The sequence below is a fragment of the Odontesthes bonariensis genome, chromosome 3 (assembly GCF_027942865.1).
Source record: "Odontesthes bonariensis isolate fOdoBon6 chromosome 3, fOdoBon6.hap1, whole genome shotgun sequence".
NCBI classification, from domain to species: domain Eukaryota; kingdom Metazoa; phylum Chordata; class Actinopteri; order Atheriniformes; family Atherinopsidae; genus Odontesthes; species Odontesthes bonariensis.
The window spans coordinates 4416874-4437576 of NC_134508.1; the positions used below are offsets into that span (position 1 = coordinate 4416874).

General features: G+C 50.0%; 1 protein-coding gene across 1 annotated transcript in view; it reads left to right on the top strand.

Annotated features, from left to right (window-relative positions):
• dag1 (dystroglycan 1) overlaps positions 1–20703 on the top strand; it is a 60634-nt gene that overhangs the window by 656 nt on the left and 39275 nt on the right. The gene's annotated exons all lie outside the window — the stretch shown is intronic.

The window sequence follows — 20703 nt, forward strand, 5'->3', positions numbered from 1 at the left end:
CTGCTAACACATCCGGGTCCGGGTCTGCAGCGGCTCTGTGGTGCCGGATATTTTTAGGCTGTTATTAGCTGGCCGGGCTTATCCCGCTGCCTCCTCGCCTCCTTCCCTCTGCCGCCTCCTCGCCTCCTCCTTCCCTTTCCCTCCCCACTCCCGGACAGCTGACCCACCAGGCTTCAGAACCCGAACAGGTGCATGTTAAAGCAGGATCCACGCAGACCCCCCTTCCCCGGCCCAGACTGTGTTACTCAGGTTTATTTTTGGCCCCGCGTCCCCAGGGGCCCTGAAACTCCTCAAGTCTCTAAAATGTGCGCGCGGAGTGACTCGGTTGCCCTCATTGTTCTTCACGCTGTTAAGGCGCGTGCGTGGGGGACGCAAACATCATTATAGGGGGGAATTATCGGGGCAGGTAAATGACGGCGGAGGGGCGCGCGCGCAGAGGCGCGGTGTGCGCGTGTGAGCAGAGGTGAAAGAGGTGCGCAACCTTCTCGTGATTCCTCTCACGTCGGCTTTGCCATGGAGACGTTTGACAGGCCGCCGCGGTGTGGCCATCTGACAGAAAGAGACTGGGGGTCCCCAGAGAGCTGAGGGTTCCCAGAGAGCCGGGGACCCCACAGAGCTGGGCAGGGTCCCACAGAGCCTGGGACTCCATAGAGCCTGGGACCCCCAGTCTCCTCACATGGGACCACTTCATGTCCTTCTTCCAGGTTTTTAAACATCATCTTAAACCCATCTAAGACCCCTCAGGCACCTTTTCACCATTTGCTGACATTTTATAGGCGAAGCAGCGAATCGATGATGGAAATAATCGTTAGTTTTTACCCATAAGATGTTAAATGGGGCAATAAAGTGGGAGGAATGTGTCCTCGTCCTGCTGCTGGGGGGTTTACAGGCCTCTAAGGTGTCCCTGTGATGCTTTACTGGAACCGTGGGGCCACCAGAGCCGGGGCCCGGGGGCCTGGCTCCGCCACAGAGGCGTTTTTAGACCTTTGGGTCCCGATGGAGATCGGCCATCATCTGCAGCTGAAACTCTTCCAGCTTTGAACCTTTAATTTAACTCACACCGGTCTTAAATAAACAAAAGGACTCGGCTCGGTGGCAGTTTGGAGGGTTTGGAGTGGTCCCATGGGGGCCATCATTCAGCCGGGGGTCTTAGGGTCCTCATATTGCCCCGACACCCCCCCCTGAATGGAAGTAAATCCATACGTCCTCTGTACATCTCTCTGGTTTCTGTTGGGTTCAGCCTTTGGTGACGTAGGTTGGGCAGACCTGCAGCTGAACACACTCGTGTGTGTTTGTTTTCCTCAGAGCAGCAGCCGGCTGTGATCTGCTGTTTGTTTCAACACTTCACTGCTAACATGTGCACTTCAGCTGGTTTTAGTGTAAAACTGAGGGACTTTAGCAGAAAGTTAAACACCTTCTGATGGTTTTAGGTTCAGATTCTGACACATTTCTAATGAAAACTAGGGCTGGGCAAAGATTAAAATGTTTAATATAATTACTCACATGATTTCCCTGATTAATCACGATTAATCGCATTTGTACGCAGAATCCAAAAATGAATCCAAAAGTAGCGTATAGCTTTTAGCATTTAGTTTTATTTTAAATGTGCTGCCATATGAATGAAAGTGCCATAACATTTGTTGTGCAAACACACTTTTAACATCAGCATCTTTCTGTAGTTTTTATGTAGAAGCCTCGCTCCACTGTCTGTTTCCTTGAATGACTTGCTGCTATCAGTTGTGTGTTTTGCCTTTAAGTGATATTTTAGACTGGAACTACTACGCTGAGAAGACAATTCAACTTGGCAGTGTTTACAGATGACTTTGGTTCTGTCGACTCCGCCGTCTGGAAGAACTTTAAAATGAAAATGGCCGAGTAAAAGTTCCGTACCCTTCTCCATGTTTGGTGGATCCGCCGATTACTTTCTTTGGTAATTGGAGGATCGCACTCGTTGCATCGCACAGGAACAGGAAAGGTGTGTGAACTGGCCTCAAAGGACCAGCCGAGGCAGATAGATTAGATCCGAAGAATTTAAAGGTGTAAAAAGTTAGCTCGTATTAGCAACAGCATCTGAGGTGGTTGCTATCTGCAAGTTGATCACTAGATGTCAGTGATTGTTACGCTGTTGCTTTGGATGTTTGGTTTCAGGGTTAGAACAAGGCTGAGGTCAGAGGGGCTGTGTTTGAAACCGCTTACTACATACTGCATACTGCATACTGCATACTGCATACTACATACTGCATACTACATACTACATACTGCATACTACATACTGCATACTACATACTACATACTGCATACTACATACTACATACTACATACTGCATACTGCATACTACATACTGCATACTACATACTACATACTGCATACTGCATACTACATACTGCATACTACATACTGCATACTACATACTTGCAAACAGCATATTTCCATACTGCATACTACATACTACATAATACATACTACATACTGCATACTACATACTACATACTACATACTACATACTTCCATACTACATACTGCATACTACATACTCATCGATCAGACAGTATGCAGAGCGTTTACCCACAATGCATTTCGCTCCTGCCCGAGCCGAAATCAGCCGGCCTGAAGCTGATTTCTCTTAAGCTCTAAACTCTGTAAACTTTAGCAACATTTGAAACATTTTCAGGTGAGAAAGTAGTCGTTTAGATCGCCAACGTGTTGAAAACCTGACAAAATACCGGCTATTTACAATTTTGTTTCCACGAATTCGGCGCTACTAAAGCTAGCCGCAGTGAGCAACGCACTTCCTGTTATTTTCACAAAATGAAATACCCGTTGCCTTTTATCATAGGGAAAGCCATTAGGATACAATTGGTGCTTTTGTTTTGAAAACAGGAAGTGAACCTACCCTCGTTGTAGCTAGCTTGAAACTGCCGTTTTGACAGGAAATGACGATCGGTGACGTGACGTTACGTTGCATCTTGGGTAGTTTGAGTATGAGTAGTAACCTCATGATGCATAACCAACATTACAGAGAATCTAGGATGCATCCGGGAACTTCTCGCTCACTCAAACTCACATACTAACTCAGAAAGTTAGTAGGAGTAGTAGGAGAAGTAGGAGAAGTATGCGGTTTGGAACACAGCTAGAGGTAGGGCCTGAAAAGACTGTTCCTGTCTATTCACTTTAAGGTTCCTTTAAGGTTCTCAAAGCAAACTGTGGGTTGTGTCGCTCATTTCTGACTCCTGAGCAACTTGAAAAGTGTTGAAAACTGCAGCTCGTGTTGCTTTGTGTGACCCATGTTTAATGGATTTTGGATAAATTGGGAAACACAAAGCAAAGTTATTTCTTCAAATGTTTTGCTTCATCATCAAATCATCTCGTTCGAGACCTCAGAATCAGCAAATATTGAACATTGTTGCATTAAAAGGGGAACGGAGGCAGAAATCCATCCTTACTTGTAATGCATGTTGCATTGTGTTTATGAAGAATTCCAAATGATGTTGGAAAGTTTTATTTTTGGTGACAGAAGTGAACTCTCTTACTGCTCAGACTGAGAGAAGCTGACCAACACGAAGAGTTCCTGTTGAGTTAATCCTGAGTGAGGGCTAACACATGAGCTCAGGTTCAAACACGAGGTGCCAGTGGTGAAGCATTCAGTTGTTTTCTCCGTCTGAGCTGAGAGGAAGAGACGGAGCAACATTTCCTGCCTCGTTGGAAGCCGTAAATAAGCTCGGCTCCTGGCTCGGAACGGCATTCTTCTTCGCTGTTTTTCTGTGGCTGGCTTCTCGTGCTTGCATATTTCTTAGCCGTGGCAGGCTGGATTCAGACGTCTGTGTGACGGAGTATCGGCCTTCACGTTCGCCCTCTGCTCGCATGTCAGAGTGTGAGAAAATGAAAAGGCAGAACACGCTCAGCCGAGTCGGATGAAAAAAGGATTAAAAAGCAGATTAGTGTTCCAGGCGGGCGCAGTAAATAACCTCATCTGGTAGTTTTTTTCTTTTTTTTAGTACCAGAGAACACACACACTAACACAGGGTCGCTGACTGTTGCTGTGTGTCGCTTAGTGTAGCTGTGTGTCGCTGTGTGTCGCTGACTTTCGCTGAATATCGCTGAGTGTCGCTGTGTGTCGCTGTGTGTCGCTGTGTGTCGCTGAGTGTCGCTGTGTGTCGCTGAGTGTCGCTGAGTGTCCCTTAGTGTCGCTGTGTGTCGCTTTGTGTCGCTGTGTGTCGCTGTGTGTCGCTGTGTGTCTCTGTGTGTCCCTTAGTGTCGCTGTGTGTCGCTGTGTGTCGCTTTGTGTCTCTGTGTGTCGCTGTGTGTCGCTGTGTGTCTCTGTGTGTCCCTTAGTGTCGCTGTGTGTCGCTGTGTGTCGCTTTGTGTCGCTGTGTGTCGCTGTGTGTCTCTGTATGTCGCTGTGTGTCGCTGTGTGTCGCTGAGTGTCGCTGTGTGTCACTGAGTGTCGCTGTGTGTCGCTGTGTGTCGCTGTGTGTCGCTGAGTGTCTCTGTGTGTCGCTGAGTGTCGCTGTGTGTCGCTGTGTGTCCCTTAGTGTCGCTGTGTGTCGCTGTGTGTCGCTTTGTGTCGCTGTGTGTCGCTGTGTGTCGCTGTATGTCGCTGTATGTCGCTGAGTGTCGCTGTGTGTCGCTTTGTGTCGCTTTGTGTCGCTGTGTGTCGCTGTGTCGCTGAGTGTCGCTGTGTGTCGCTGTGTATCGCTGAGTGTCACTGTGTGTCGCTGAGTGTCGCTGTGTGTCGCTGAGTGTCGCTGTGTGTCGCTGTGTGTCGCTGAGTGTCGCTGTGTGTCGTTGTATGTCGCTGTGTTTCGCTGTGTTTTGCTGTGTGTCGCTGATTGTCGCTGATTGTCGCTGTGTGTCGCTGTGTTTCGCTGTGTGTCGCTGATTGTCGCTGTGTGTCACTGAGTGTCGCTGTGTGTCACTGAGTGTCGCTGTGTGTCGCTGAGTGTCGCTGTGTGTCGCTGAGTGTCGCTGTGTGTCGCTGTGTGTCGCTGAGTGTCGCTGTGTGTCGCTGAGTGTCTCTGTGTGTCGCTGTGTGTCGCTGTGTGTCTCTGTGTGTCCCTTAGTGTCGCTGTGTGTCGCTTTGTGTCGCTGTGTGTCGCTGTGTGTCGCTGTATGTCGCTGAGTATCGCTGTGTGTCGCTGAGTGTCGCTTTGTGTCGCTGTGTGTCGCTGTGTCGCTGAGTGTCGCTGTGTGTCGCTGTGTGTCGCTGAGTGTCGCTGTGTGTCGCTGTGTGTCGCTGTGTGTCGCTGAGTGTCGCTGTGTGTCGCTGTGTGTCGCTGTGTGTCGCTGAGTGTCGCTGTGTGTCGTTGTGTGTCGCTGTGTTTCGCTGTGTTTTGCTGTGTGTCGCTGATTGTCGCTGATTGTCGCTGTGTGTCGCTGTGTGTCGCTGTGTTTCGCTGTGTTTCGCTGTGTGTCGCTGTGTGTCGCTGTGTGTCGCTGTGTTTCGCTGAGTGTCGCTCTGTGTCGCTGTGTGTCGCTGATTGTCGCTGTGTGTCGCTGTGTTTCGCTGTGTGTCGCTGAGTGTCGCTGAGTGTCGCTGTGTGTCGCTGAGTGTCGCTGTGTGTCGCTGTGTGTCGCTGAGTGTCGCTTTGTGTCGCTGTGTGTCGCTGAGTGTCGCTGTGTGTCGCTGAGTGTCTCTGTGTGTCGCTGAGTGTCGCTGTGTGTCGCTGTGTGTCGTTGTGTGTCGTTGTGTGTCGCTGTGTGTCTGGTAGTTTTTTTCTTTTTTTTAGTACCAGAGAACACACACACTAACACAGGGTCGCTGACTGTTGCTGTGTGTCGCTGATTGTCGCTGTGTGTCGCTGTGTGTCGCTGTGTGTCGCTGAGTGTCGCTGACTTTCGCTGAATATCGCTGAGTGTCGCTGACTGTCGCTGAGTGTCGCTGAGTGTCGCTGAGTGTCGCTGACTGTCGCCGAGTGTCGCCGAGTGTCGCCGTGTGTCGCTGTGTGTCTCTGTATGTCGCTGTGTGTCGCTGTGTGTCGCTGTGTGTCGCTGATTGTCGCTGAGTGTCGCTTTGTGTCGCTGTGTGTCGCTGTGTGTCGCTGTGTGTCGCTGTGTGTCGCTGAGTGTCTCTGTGTGTCGCTGAGTGTCGCTGTGTGTCGTTGTGTGTCGTTGTGTGTCGCTGTGTGTCTGGTAGTTTTTTTCTTTTTTTTAGTACCAGAGAACACACACACTAACACAGGGTCGCTGACTGTTGCTGTGTGTCGCTGACTGTCGCCGAGTGTCGCCGAGTGTCGCTGTGTGTCGCTGTGTGTCGCTGTGTGTCTCTGTATGTCGCTGTGTGTCGCTGTGTGTCGCTGTGTGTCGCTGTGTGTCGCTGATTGTCGCTGTGTGTCGCTGTGTGTCGCTGTGTATCGCTGTGTGTCGCTGAGTGTCGCTGTGTGTCGCTGTGTGTCGCTGTGTGTCTCTGTGTGTCTCTGTGTGTCGCTGTGTGTCGCTGTGTGTCTCTGTGTGTCGCTGAGTGTCTCTGTGTGTCGCTGAGTGTCGCTGTGTGTCGTTGTGTGTCGTTGTGTGTCGCTGTGTGTCTGGTAGTTTTTTTCTTTTTTTTAGTACCAGAGAACACACACACTAACACAGGGTCGCTGACTGTTGCTGTGTGTCGCTGACTGTCGCCGAGTGTCGCCGAGTGTCGCTGTGTGTCGCTGTGTGTCGCTGTGTGTCTCTGTATGTCGCTGTGTGTCGCTGTGTGTCGCTGTGTGTCGCTGATTGTCGCTGTGTGTCGCTGTGTGTCGCTGTGTATCGCTGTGTGTCACTGAGTGTCGCTGTGTGTCGCTGTGTGTCGCTGAGTGTCGCTGAGTGTCGCTGAGTGTCTCTGTGTGTCGCTGTGTGTCGCTGTGTGTCTCTGTGTGTCGCTTAGTGTCGCTGTGTGTCGCTGAGTGTCGCTTTGTGTCGCTGTGTGTCGCTGTATGTCGCTGTGTGTCGCTGAGTGTCGCTGTGTGTCGCTTTGTGTCGCTTTATGTCGCTGTGTGTCGCTGTGTTTCGCTGTATTTCGCTGTGTGTCGCTGTGTTTCGCTGTGTGTCGCTGTGTTTCGCTGTGTGTCGCTGTGTTTCGCTGAGTGTCTCTGTGTCGCTGTGTGTCGCTGTGTGTCGCTGTGTTTCGCTGTGTTTCGCTGTGTGTCGCTGTGTGTCGCTGTGTTTCGCTGTGTGTCGCTGATTGTCGCTGATTGTCGCTGTGTGTCGCTGAGTGTCGCTGTGTGTCGCTGAGTGTCGCTGTGTGTCGCTGAGTGTCGCTGATTGTCGCTGTGTGTCGCTGTGTGTCGCTGTGTTTCGCCGTGTTTTGCTGTGTGTCGCTGATTGTCGCTGTGTTTCGCTGAGTGTCGCTCTGTGTCGCTGTGTGTCTTTGATTGTCGCTGTGTGTCGCTGTGTTTCGCTGTGTGTCGCTGAGTGTCGCTGTGTGTCGCTGAGTGTCGCTGTATGTCGCTGTGTGTCGCTGAGTGTCGCTTTGTGTCGCTGAGTGTCGCTGAGTGTCTCTGTGTGTCGCTGAGTGTCTCTGTGTGTCGCTGAGTGTCGCTGTGTGTCGTTGTGTGTCGCTGTGTGTCGCTGTGTGTCGCTGTGTGTCGCTGAGTGTCGCTGTGTGTCGCTGTGTGTCGCTGATTGTCGCTCTGTGTCGCTGTGTTTCGCTGAGTGTCGCTCTGTGTCGCTGTGTTTCGCTTTGTGTCGCTGAGTGTCGCTTTGTGTCGCTGTGTGTCGCTGAGTGTCGCTGTGTGTCGCTGAGTGTCTCTGTGTGTCGCTGTGTGTCGCTGTGTGTCGCTGAGTGTCGCTGTGTGTCGCTGAGTGTCGCTGTGTGTCGCTGTGTGTCGCTTTGTGTCGCTGTGTGTCGCTGAGTGTCGCTGTGTGTCGCTGTGTTTTGCTGTGTTTCGCTGTGTGTCGCTGAGTGTCGCTGTGTGTCGCTGTGTGTCGCTGAGTGTCTCTGTGTGTCGCTGTGTGTCGCTGAGTGTCGCTGTGTGTCGCTGTGTGTCGCTTTGTGTCGCTGTGTGTCGCTGATTGTCGCTGTGTGTCGCTGTGTTTTGCTGTGTTTCGCTGTGTGTCGCTGTGTGTCTCTGTGTGTCGCTTAGTGTCGCTTTGTGTCGCTTTGTGTCGCTGTGTGTCGCTGTTTGTCGCTGTGTGTCGCTGAGTGTCGCTGTGTGTCGCTGTGTGTCGCTTTGTGTCGCTGTGTGTCGCTGAGTGTCGCTGTGTGTCGCTGATTGTCGCTGTGTGTCGCTGTGTTTTGCTGTGTTTCGCTGTGTGTCGCTGAGTGTCGCTCTGTGTCGCTGTGTGTCGCTGAGTGTCTCTGTGTGTCGCTGTGTTTCGCTGTTTGTCGCTGATTGTCGCTGTGTGTCGCTGTGTGTCGCTGAGTGTCGCTGTGTGTCGCTTTGTGTCGCTGAGTGTCGCTGTGTGTCGCTGTGTGTCGCTGTGTGTCGCTGTGTGTCGCTGAGTGTCGCTTTGTGTCGCTGTGTGTCGCTTTGTGTCGCTGTGTGTCGCTGAGTGTCGCTGAGTGTCGCTTTGTGTCGCTGTGTGTCGCTGAGTGTCGCTGTGTGTCGCTGTGTGTCTCTGTGTGTCGCTGTGTGTCGCTGAGTGTCGCTGAGTGTCGCTGTGTGTCGCTTAGTGTCGCTTTGTGTCGCTGTGTGTCGCTGAGTGTCGCTGAGTGTCGCTGAGTGTCGCTGAGTGTCGCTGAGTGTCGCTGAGTGTCTCTGTGTGTCGCTGAGTGTCGCTGAGTGTCGCTGTGTGTCTCAGTGTGTCGCTGTGTGTCGCTGAGTGTCGCTGTGTGTCGCTGAGTGTCTCTGTGTGTCGCTGTGTGTCGCTGAGTGTCGCTGAGTGTCGCTGAGTGTCGCTGTGTGTCGCTGTTTGTCGCTGTGTGTCGCTTTGTGTCGCTGTGTGTCGCTTTGTGTCGCTGTGTGTCGCTGAGTGTCGCTGAGTGTCGCTGAGTGTCGCTGTGTGTCGCTGAGTGTCGCTGTGTGTCGCTGAGTGTCGCTGAGTGTCGCTGTGTGTCGCTGAGTGTCTCTGTGTGTCGCTGTGTTTTGCTGTGTTTCGCTGTGTGTCGCTGAGTGTCGCTGTGTGTCGCTGTGTGTCGCTGAGTGTCTCTGTGTGTCGCTGTGTTTCGCTGTTTGTCGCTGATTGTCGCTGTGTGTCGCTGTGTGTCGCTTTGTCGCTGAGTGTCGCTGTGTGTCGCTGTGTGTCGCTGTGTGTCGCTGAGTGTCGCTTTGTGTCGCTGTGTGTCGCTTTGTGTCGCTGTGTGTCGCTGAGTGTCGCTTTGTGTCGCTGTGTGTCGCTGAGTGTCGCTGTGTGTCGCTGTGTGTCTCTGTGTGTCGCTGTGTGTCGCTGAGTGTCGCTGAGTGTCGCTGTGTGTCGCTTAGTGTCGCTTTGTGTCGCTGTGTGTCGCTGTGTGTCGCTGAGTGTCGCTGAGTGTCGCTGAGTGTCTCTGTGTGTCGCTGAGTGTCGCTGAGTGTCTCTGTGTGTCGCTGAGTGTCGCTGAGTATCGCTGTGTGTCTCAGTGTGTCGCTGTGTGTCGCTGAGTGTCGCTGAGTGTCGCTGAGTGTCTCTGTGTGTCGCTGTGTGTCTCTGTGTGTCGCTGAGTGTCGCTGAGTGTCGCTGTGTGTCGCTGTGTGTCGCTGTGTGTCGCTGTGTGTCGCTGAGTGTCGCTGAGTGTCGCTGAGTGTCGCTGTGTGTCGCTGAGTGTCGCTGAGTGTCGCTGTGTGTCGCTGAGTGTCGCTGAGTGTCGCTGAGTGTCGCTGTGTGTCGCTGTGTGTCGCTGAGTGTCTCTGTGTGTCGCTGAGTGTCGCTGTGTGTCGCTGAGTGTCGCTGAGTGTCGCTGAGTGTCTCTGTGTGTTGCTGAGTGTCGCTTAGTGTCGCTGTGTGTCGCTGTCTGTTCTTTTTCTTTTCCAGAGATCAGTTCTGCTTTTCCAGTAAACCTGACGGCAGCTTTGGATTTATCATATTTTCATCTCGGCAAACAAACCAGATTTTCTTAGAAACAGTAAACCGATCGTATTCCCCAGAAACACCGGTCCTCCTCTTCCTCTTCTTCCTCGTCTTCCTCCTCTGAGTGCCTTCCTCCTGAGCTACTCCCCATTTCAGGAATCAATATCATCCAGAATAGGATTGAGCTCTCGTTATAAAAAGCTTTGTGTATCCTCCCGTGATAATTAATCTTTGGCTCTCCGGACTTCAGTGGGACGGAAGCTTCTTCTCGCCTGTTACTGAGCATGAGCGGAATAAGCCGACCTTATCACACGGGGAGAAGAGATTCAGATCCTTTTAGCTCTGTGTTTGGCTCCGTCTGAGCTGCTGTGGGCTGGAGCAGGGCGAAGCTTCACCTGGCTTCACCTGGCTTCACCTGGCTTCTCCAGGCTTCTCCAGGCTTCACCGGGCTTCACCGGGCTTCTCCAGGCTTCACCTGGCTTCTCCAGGCTTCTCCAGGCTTCTCCAGGCTTTACCGGGCTTCACCGGGCTTCATCTGGCTTCACCTGGCTTCTCCAGGCTTCACCTGGCTTCACCGGGCTTCACCGGGCTTCACCTGGCTTCATTCGGCCTCCTCAGCCTGCAGCTGGCTGCGTTTCTGTCGCTCTGAGTCACGCTCTGACCTCGGCTGAAACGCCACATTCGTCAGAGCTCCAAAAATAAACGGCTCTGGATGTTTGCCGGCCCTGACGGGCTTTTGGAACGTGTGGGTCGAAGCTATTCTTGGTGTGAGATGCCCGATCCGGACCAAACGGACGAGACGGGGTTGATGCTGTTTCCAAGAGTCTCAGTTTCTGATAACTGTAAATCTATTTCAGACGTTGAGTCTGTGGTTTTTTTGTTGCTGGGCTGAAAGCGGCCTTCCTGGTTCTGGTTCTGGTTCTGATCTGCCGGATCGTGCTGCTGTAGGTTCTAAAACGATGAGTCTTTCATGAATGCAGGAACATTATAAGGGACAAAAAAAGCAGAGATATTTAATGCTTTTAGTTCAAAGAAAGTGAAGAAACTTAGACATTCACATTTTGCACCGCCGTAGTTAAATACTGATCCAGCTGTTTTCAGCATCGCTTATTTCTGGTTTTACCAACACAACCAGGTGCTGAGCTGCTGGATGCTCGGTGTCGAGTCTGACTCGGTGTTCAGGAAGTCTTCTCAGTTTGAACCTGAGAGGGAAAATCTGTGTAATGTGGAGGTTTGATAGAGTTCCAGAAGCTGCTGCAGCACCAAGCAGGCATACAGCTGAGCGCCGCCACCCGACAGACACCTGTGCATCTCAGGGTTTTATACACAGATTTACCATGATTAGTGACAAAAGTCTTTATCTCCACCAAAACAAGAGCAACAGATTTTATTTTTACGGTTTTAAACGGTGTAATTACAACGTTTAGGAGGCACAGTCGGAGCTTTTTAAAGCCGCTCAGACCTTAGAGCTTTAAGCTGTGATTACATTTAAGATGATTCTGAGAAAGTGTGAAAGCAGAAAAGGATGCTGCTGTCAGCTGCACGGCAGTGGCTGCAACATGATGAGGGAGACGCTAACTGAGCAGGCTAGCTTGTTGTTAGCAGTGTGAGTGTCTAAGGATGCATCGTGGTGTATTAGGCTCATACAGATGCTCCAGCAAAGCGTTCCGTGATGGGGGTCGGACAGTTCTGTGAGTGCGGCTGCTTTAATGAGGCAAACTGACAGAAGTGAGAATAACAAAACAAACGTTTCCAATGGAAAATCTGAGAAAGGGATTTTAAAGGCTATCTAGCTCCGCATCGGACTGTTTCATTGGAAAGGAAAATATCCGAGCTATAAATCACCCGGCTCTGCTCTGAATCATCGACACGGGAAAGTGAGGCTGAAAAGCCGGGTTCCTCTGTGGATCTGCAGAGGCTGAACAAACATAACCAGCAGAGCTAAAACACAACAGTCCTTTACCGTTTTCCTAAACCTAAACCTGCAGCAGCATCGAGCAGCGACCTAGTGCCGCCCGACCGGGTCAGAGAGGTGAAATGGGCTTCAGGCAGAGCTTTGAACTGACCGGTCGGTCTGAGCCGCTCCAAAGGTCGGAGGGGACGACCCAAAAGGCTCGGTCACGGCTAGCTGTTAGGGTAGCCTGTTAGCTGTTAGCTGTTAGTTGTTACCTGTTAGCTGTTAGCTGTTAGCTGTTAGGGTACCCTGTTAGCTGTTAGCTGTTACCTGTTACCTGTTGGGTGTTACCTGTTACCTGTTAGCTGTTAGGGTAGCCTGTTAGGTGTTACCTGTTAGCTGTTACCTGTTATCTGTTAGTTGTTACCTGTTAGCTGTTAGCTGTTACCTGTTAGCTGTTAGGGTACCCTGTTAGCTGTTAGCTGTTAGCTGTTACCTGTTAGGTGTTTCCTGTTACCTGTTAGCTGTTAGGGTAGTCTGTTAGCTGTTAGCTGTTACCTGTTAGGTGTTACCTGTTACCTGTTAGCTGTTAGGGTAGCCTGTTAGGTGTTACCTGTTACATGTTACCTGTTAGCTGTTACCTGTTAGCTGTTACCTGTTATCTGTTAGTTGTTACCTGTTAGCTGTTACCTGTTAGCTGTTACCTGTTAGGTGTTTCCTGTTACCTGTTAGCTGTTAGGGTAGTCTGTTAGCTGTTAGCTGTTAGCTGTTACATGTTACCTGTTAGCTGTTACCTGTTAGCTGTTAGGTGTTACCTGTTACATGTTACCTGTTAGCTGTTACCTGTTAGCTGTTACCTGTTAGGTGTTACCTGTTAGGTGTTACCTGTTACCTGTTAGCTGTTACCTGTTAGCTGTTACCTGTTAGGTGTTACCTGTTAGGTGTTACCTGTTACCTGTTAGCTGTTAGCTGTTACCTGTTAGCTGTTACCTGTTAGGTGTTACCTGTTAGCTGTTACCTGTTAGCTGTTACCTGTTAGCTGTTAGGTGTTACTTGTTAGGTGTTACCTGTTAGCTGTTAGCTGTTACCTGTTAGGTGTTAGCTGTTACCTGTTAGCTGTTACCTGTTAGCTGTTAGCTGTTACCTGTTAGCTGTTACCTGTTAGCTGTTACCTGTTAGCTGTTAGGTGTTACTTGTTAGGTGTTACCTGTTAGCTGTTAGCTGTTACCTGTTAGGTGTTAGCTGTTACCTGTTAGGTGTTACCTGTTAGCTGTTACCTGTTAGGTGTTAGCTGTTAGCTGTTACCTGTTAGCTGTTAGCAGTTAGCTGTTACCTGTTAGGTGTTACCTGTTAGGTGTTACCTGTTAGCTGTTAGCTGTTACCTGTTAGGTGTTAGGTGTTACCTGTTAAGGCTGATTTATGCTTCAGACGCAAAGCCTCTGATGCTCGGACGCAGAGCCTCTGCGAGCGTCAAAATCTTGACCACTCCCCCATGCAGAAAAATCCTGACTACGCGACAGATGCACGCAGACCACCAACGGAAGTGCGCAGACAAAAGCGGCTGTGATTGGTCCTCGGTGTGCCTTTCCGGTTGTCTGTGTGGCTTCCTCCTTTGCATTTTCGCCAACTCCAATAAAAGAAGCTGTTCTTCTTCGATGTCGAGCAACTCCAGATCCATATCTTGCATACACTTTTCTTTTTTTTGAAAAATAAACACTTCCGCCGGCGCCCCCAAAGTTCTCGTCACCGCCCACCGAAATTCTCGCGAGGGGAAACTGCTGTGCGTCCCGAGAAATTCCAGACCGAGGTTGCAGAACCATAACATGAAAAGTGGTTCGCGACCAGAGCAAATCAACACGTCAAGACGATAGACGCAGAACTATAATCTGGCCTTTAGGTGTTACCTGTTACCTGTTACCTGTTAGCTGTTTGGTGTTACCTGTTAGGTGTTACCTGTTAGGTGTTACCTGTTAGCTGTTAGCTGTTTGGTGTTACCTGTTAGGTGTTACCTGTTAGCTGTTAGCTGTTACCTGTTAGCTGTTAGGGTACCCTGTTAGCTGTTACCTGTTAGCTGTTAGCTGTTTGGTGTTTGGTGTTACCTGTTAGGTGTTACCTGTTAGCTGTTACCTGTTAGGGTACCCTGTTAGCTGTTAGCTGTTAGCTGTTTGGTGTTACCTGTTAAGTGTTACCTGTTAGCTGTTAGCTGTTACCTGTTAGGGTACCCTGTTAGCTGTTAGCTGTTAGCTGTTACCTGTTAGCTGTTACCTGTTACCTGTTAGGTGTTAGCTGTTACCTGTTAGCTGTTAGGGAAGCAGCTGATCCGGTGGCGTTGGACAGAAAACTTTCTGCTCCTGTCAGCATTTAACCAGAGTCAGAGGCAGATATCATGGCTGTGTGTGAACATCAGGGCAGAAACGGGGGGGCAGTAATTAGTTCTGGTGCATTAACTGCTTATCGGTGATCGGTTTTATTAGCCGGCCTGTTCTGGGTGGTTAACCTTCTGGACACGGAGCCAAACGGTTGCCTGGTCGACCATGAAAGAATTCCACCTCCATGCCAGACCCTTTTAATGCTGCGGGGGGCGGGGGGGCTCATTGGGGTTTGGCATGGCTGCCGGTGCAGGGGCCACATGCTGAGACCACCAGATGTTTGTTACCTGAAGGGGGATTAAAGTGTTTGGTTTGTGTTTGGCCGTGATCAAACTGGACGGAGTTTCACCTAAAAACGCCGTTCTTCTTCCCCTCGTTCGTGTTAAAAACACGCTGAAAGCTCCTCGGCGTGTGTATCGGTTCTGTTCGAGGTCACCGTTGCAGGAATGCAGCTCCAACCTCAGAGCGCCCGGAGCGTGTTGGTGCGGTAACCATGGCAACCCGTCCTCTAAGGTCTTTTAAAGCGGCCGCGTTCATTCGGGTGCAGGACGCTGCGGCTCAAAGACGGCTTTGATGGTGAGACCCAGGGGTGGAGCAGTGATTTTAAATGTGGGGGGGCACATGAGCGCCACATCAAGCCCAGAGACACCACGCTGAAGTTGGCATCCGATTCGCGAATTAAATGGATGGGCATAAAGGGCCATTTCACTGCATTTTTGCATTTTGATCGCCCTAAACTTGGTCCTGTATGGAAACTACAATAGTTAGACTGCTCAAATCTGGATATAATTATTCTAAAGAGGCTGTAGATTCATTAAAACCTTGTTTGGGATTTGTGAAACCTTTTTCTGATGGCGGTGCTTCAGAGGGCAAGCCGACTTTTCTCACACGTTTGAGGTTTTCTCTGCAGTTCGTGTCACTTCCTGTCCGCAGACAGTAAATTCTGCCTTCATCCCACAGCTTTTGGGAACTTTACTGAAGCTTTGTCTTCCCACTGATGCAGGAAACGCTGCCGTCCTGTTCTGTGATATCACCTTTTGTTTCAGCCGTGTCCAACATATTCCAGCAGCCCGTCGGTTCCTTCACTCAGAACCGGCTCGTGGAAACCAGCCCCCAAAACTGTTAACTCATAAAGTAAACTACAAGGAAGATCTTTGATTAAACACTCGATCTGAGGCTTTTTTTTTTACTGATTTTATTCCCAGTTTCAGCTTGTATCAAACATTAAGAAACACAGCAGTTCTGTTTCCAGCTTTCTTCTTTGATCATTTCTGGTTGAGTGGAGGACCCACAGGGTTAGGGGCTGAAGCCTTTCTAACAGCACATGGTGTGTGTGTGCTCAGCGTTGACTCGGGCACAGCTCAGCCCTCCACCCGGCCGGAGCTTTTCGAGCCTCGGTGGGAGACAAATACAGCCGGTGGAGGAAATGAGAGCTGAGAGAAGCTGACACGTTAAATCTAACAGTCAAACACCAGCCGGCCCACTTTGTGCTGCGAGATGTGTGTTTTATGTGTGTTTCATGTGTTTCTGCCGCGGATTCAAACACACGTGGCTCTGTGCTTTGACACAAACGGGAGTTAAAGCTGCAGGTTGCACAGACCCTGCAGGTGTGGTGGAGTCAGCAGGTTTACCAACGGCGCCGCGCTCCACCAACATGTTGGTTCATCCACTCTTTGGTGCTGTTTACACATACCCGGGTATTTTGATAAACGAAGACCTTTCCCTTCGTTTGTGCCTTTCGTTTATACACAAACGGAGTTTTTTCCTCCGAAAACGAAGCTAAAAAAAAAACTCCGGCAAAAGTGGAGATTTTTTAAAAACTCCGTTTAGCGTTTGTGTGTAAACTGGTTGAAAGAGACAAAAACGGAGTTTTGGGAATGGAATGAGGAGTTGTCGTCATAGTACAGAGCCCCGCCCCTATCCGCCATGTTGGCAGGATGCTAGCGTGAAAACGCCATTCTCTCCGTCCATTGTTTATCTGGCAAGCATGGAGGTACTAGCAGCATTTCTGTTGTTGAGAGCTATACTCGCTTGTGTGATTTTGAAAATTACAGTTATACAATGTATTGAACAACAAAGACATTTTTCATGGCTTTAGCAGTTTTATAGTCCAGCGCAACGTGTAAAAGTAGCTCAGTCTCGCTATCAGTCCACACACATGAGCCTGGCGCCATATTTTCTTCTTGAAAAGGATCCGGAAGTTCTTCCTGTCAGCGGTTCTCTATTAGGCTTCTGATTGGCTTGTGTGGAATTCTCATTGTTCTAACACTGCCACCGTCAGGCTTGGCGTAATTTAACAGCTCCTGATAGCGTATTTATGCGGATCAATGTAGACGTGTTTTTTTTTTTTAAACGGGGCTGTGTGCACCAAGTTTTTTTTGCAAACGAAGGTTAGAAAATATGCGTTTATCAAAATACCCGGGTATGTGTAAACAGCACCTTTGACTTTCTCTAAGCAGTCGCACAATGACTCTATAGGACTGCAGTCATCTGGAGGCAGTGCCAGATATATCTGTGTGTCATCTGCATAGCTGTGGTAGTTGACTTTAGAGTTTATTTTATTCAACTTTGATTCAGCTTTTCTGTCACCGGTTCTGCTCCACGGGCCAAAATAAACCTCTGAGGGTCCGATTAAAGCTGCAGGAAGTCCTGTTGGTGTAACACAGCGATACTCACTATTTATTTCACAAGAGCCACATTGGCAGACCCAAATCAAGGGAAGAGCCACTTTTACGACAACATACTAAAGTCCCCTTTTGCAAATATGCATTTCTACATATAAAACATCCCACAAAAAAAGAAACAACACAGCCAATACATTTTCAATTCAGACCACATTTACCTTAATACTGGGATGAGCAGAAGCTGGCGTGCATGTCCTTGACTTTCTTCATGTTGTATTTGTAGTTTGTTGTTGTAATCATAGTGAGACATTCAGGATGAGCATGGTTTCTGTGCTGGTTTTTGCCCTTTTTTAATTAAAAACCGATCCATTGTGCCTGCATCTCGGGCTGGCTAAAGGAGCTAGCGTGCTCTGCGGTCAGTGTGAGGTGGTTTAAGCGGGCTGCGTTGCCAGGTTTAACAGTTCCCCCTTTAGGAAACATCATTAAGCCTTAATTAATACTTAATAAAAATACTTAATACTGTGCAGTATTCGCTGTGTGTTATTTGAAAAAATGTATTGTTATTGTTACCATATTGTTATAAGCTACTGTGCGAGTGCGAGCCGCCGATTAAAGCTTGAGGAGCCGCGCAATGAGTATCTCTGGTGTAACGGATCAGGATGCCACGAGTCACCCGTTCACCGTTTATCCCTCTACTCATCCACCCATCTAACACTCATCTATCCGAATGATGGGCGCTCAGCTGCCGCCCGCTGCGATGATTCACGTCCTGCAGGAGCTGGAGGTGTGGGGGGCTTTGGGAAAGGAGGAGGAACTTCTGGGTGACCCTGTGTTTGTAGGACTGGGAGGAGTTGATTGATTGGACCTCAGCTTACTGAGAGGCACTGAGAGGTGGAGGAGGAGGCGAGCTGGAGAGAGGCGGGGCTAATGGGCAGCGAGCGGCGGGAAGATGAAGGATGGGTGGATGTGGTGACAGCAGTGATGGAGCAGCTCGGTGTTCCTGACCGTCCTCCAACACCTCCGGGGGGGGGGTTTACATAGCTGGTGCTTTAAAGAGAGATAAAGTCTGAGTTGAAGGGTAAACGGCGTGCGTTAAAGGGACAGTTCGCCTCTTTTGACATGAAGCTGTATAACATCCCATATCAGCAACATCATTTATGAACATGTTCTTAGCCCCTGCTGCGTCCTGTGAGCAGAGTTCCAGCCTCGTTTTGGTGTTGATGAAGGTAGTCCGGCTATTTGGCTGGTGTTTAAAAAATAAAGCGTTTGCTTCTCAAAACAATATGCATTCAACAGAGTAATACATTTGCATCACAAAATGGTTCTCCAGGAAAAAGTCAGACCTCACAATCGCTCGGCCCTATTTTCTCTCGCTTGGCAGGTGACAGGTGGACGATCAGCTCTTAAATTAAAGCTGAATTATTTATCAAACCTAAACTGTTAAAGCTGTTCTAATCTCAGCTGGAATCAGTCTGAAGTTTTCATCCGTCTAAAGATACATTTCTGTATGAGGGGCCTGAGGGGCATCAGGGGCATCAGGGGCATCAGTACAGCTGTCACAGCGACCTGGGATCTGGGATCTGTAGTGGCGTGGAGCCGACAGGTGAGAGGACGCCGACACGGCTCTCACATTCTGAGTGTTGACTGAAGGCAGCAGGACTCTGTTGGGATGTTGGACATCTCTGCACCCAGCTGTGCACCCAGCTGTGCTGCCACCTGTGCTCAGCTCTTCACAGGCCGAGGCGTCCGAGCTGCCTCGCTGTCCTCAGTCTGCAGCAGAGTACCCTGAGGGTTCAGAGCCACTCTGTGTCTCATTTTAAGAGGAGATGGCGCCACCATCACCGACTTTTCCAGAGATCAATGAGCCGAAACTTCCATCCTGACAAGTGGGGAAACTGGACATTCTTCCTGGTCCTGGTCCTGGTTCTGGTCCTGGTTCTGGTTCTGGTCCTGCTCCTGGTCCTGTTCCTGGTCCTGCTCCTGCTCCTGCTCCTGCCCCTGGTCCTGCTCCTGGTCCTGGTCCTGGTCCTGCTCCTGTTCCTGGTCCTGGTCTGCAGCTTCCTGCTCGCACTTCTTCTCTTTCCGTCTCCGGTCTCCATTCGGCCGTCTTTCATCTTCTCTTCCTGAACATGGAGCCTCAGCTGCTCGCACCCTCCGTCCATCTTTAGTGCCGGGCGCACCTCGCCAACTCCTTTCTGCCGCGCTGAGGCGCTTCTTCTTCTTCTTCTTCTTCTTCTTCTTCTTCTTCTGCTCCCGCCTCCGGTACAAAGTGCAGTTTGCTGCTCTGATCGGCTTCAGCGACCCTCGCTGCCACGCTCTCCTCCTCCCGACACCAGAGCGGCGTCACCTCGACACGCCGCTCTGGAATCAAAGCACTTTGGGAGTCTGCTGGGAGTATCACCCTTTAACTGACTTATTATCATCAGAGAGGCTTTTTTTGCAGGCTGAAGGTGTTGATGTGAACCAAAGCAGCAGGAAAAGGAGCCACATTAGCTTCCTTCAGGACACTTAGTGGGTTCTTCTGAAATGAGCCCTCATATCACCTCAGAGGGGTTTCCAGGCCGACTCCTGCTGACATTTCCCAACGTTCTCTCCGTGTTCTGCAGCGTTTAGCCGAGGCGGACCTCCAACGTCTGATGGAGATCAGCTGGTCGCTCTGCTCCGTTTGACTGTGATAAATCCAGCAGATGGGAGGTGGAAAAGTCTTTAGAGCTGCGCCAGAGAGTTGAAGGTCACATCGCTTGGTGTGTGAGCCAATCAGCTGTGGCCTGCTTCCATCATAGAGATAAAACATGGAGCCTCAGAGCCGAGACGTTTGCAGTAACTGAGGAGGGAGCTGGAGGTGGATGCTGCCTGGCTGCCTGCAGGGAGTTATCTGGGTAAAAAGAGAAAGTTTGACTGACTGATGGGCGACAGTTCAGCCTGTTGGACTCACAGACGGGCCGGCTAACTGACAGAAGGATGCAGCTTTCCTAAAACCCGACCAATACGCTAAATCCAATTGATTGCTGCCCAGATTTATAGATTTGTGACGAACCTCTTGTGTTTCGAGTCGTTACCGACAGAAATTATGAGATAAACACAACCTGCTGTCCATTTTCCACCAATAAAACGTCTCCTGAACGTCCCAAAAAATCCCTGCCAGTCAGACGTAACCATGGTAACCAGCAGGGACGCGTTCCTCGCTCACCTGTCGAATATTCAGATGACCGTGACCAATCGCATGGGGCTCAGATGGATGACATTTATCTGGCAGCTTCGTCACAGTTTGAGCTGCTTTTCAGAGCGTTTTTAAACTTTAAACTTTAGTCTAAAGTCGGAGCAGCTGGTTTCCTGCTGGCTGTGTTTCTAACTCGGTGCTGAAAGCCGGAGCGGCCGGACTCAGAGATGAGGATAGATGACCTGCATCACCGGGGAGGGATGGGAGGAGATGCCCATCACTGCGAACTCATCTCACACACATCAGTTGTGTTGGTGCACGGTAGCTGGTTTCAGTATCCAGGTCACTGTGCACGTGTGTGTGTGCGCTCTCAGAACTGTACCTGCACAGCTGACCCAGATCAGCCTGTTTATCTTGGCGGAGGAGTGTGCAGCGTGGAGCTAAAAGTAGCTGATTCCACACGCTGCTTCAGGGCTTTAAGGAACCGCATACTACATACTACATACTAAATACTGCATACTAAATACTGCATACTACACACTACATACTACATACTGCATACTAAATACTGCATACTGCATACTACATACTGCATACTGCATACTACATACTACATACTACATACTGCATACTACATACTACATACTACATACTGCATACTGCATACTACATACTACATACTGCATACTGCATATTACATACTGCATACTGCATACTACATACTGCATACTACATACTGCATACTGCATACTACATACTGC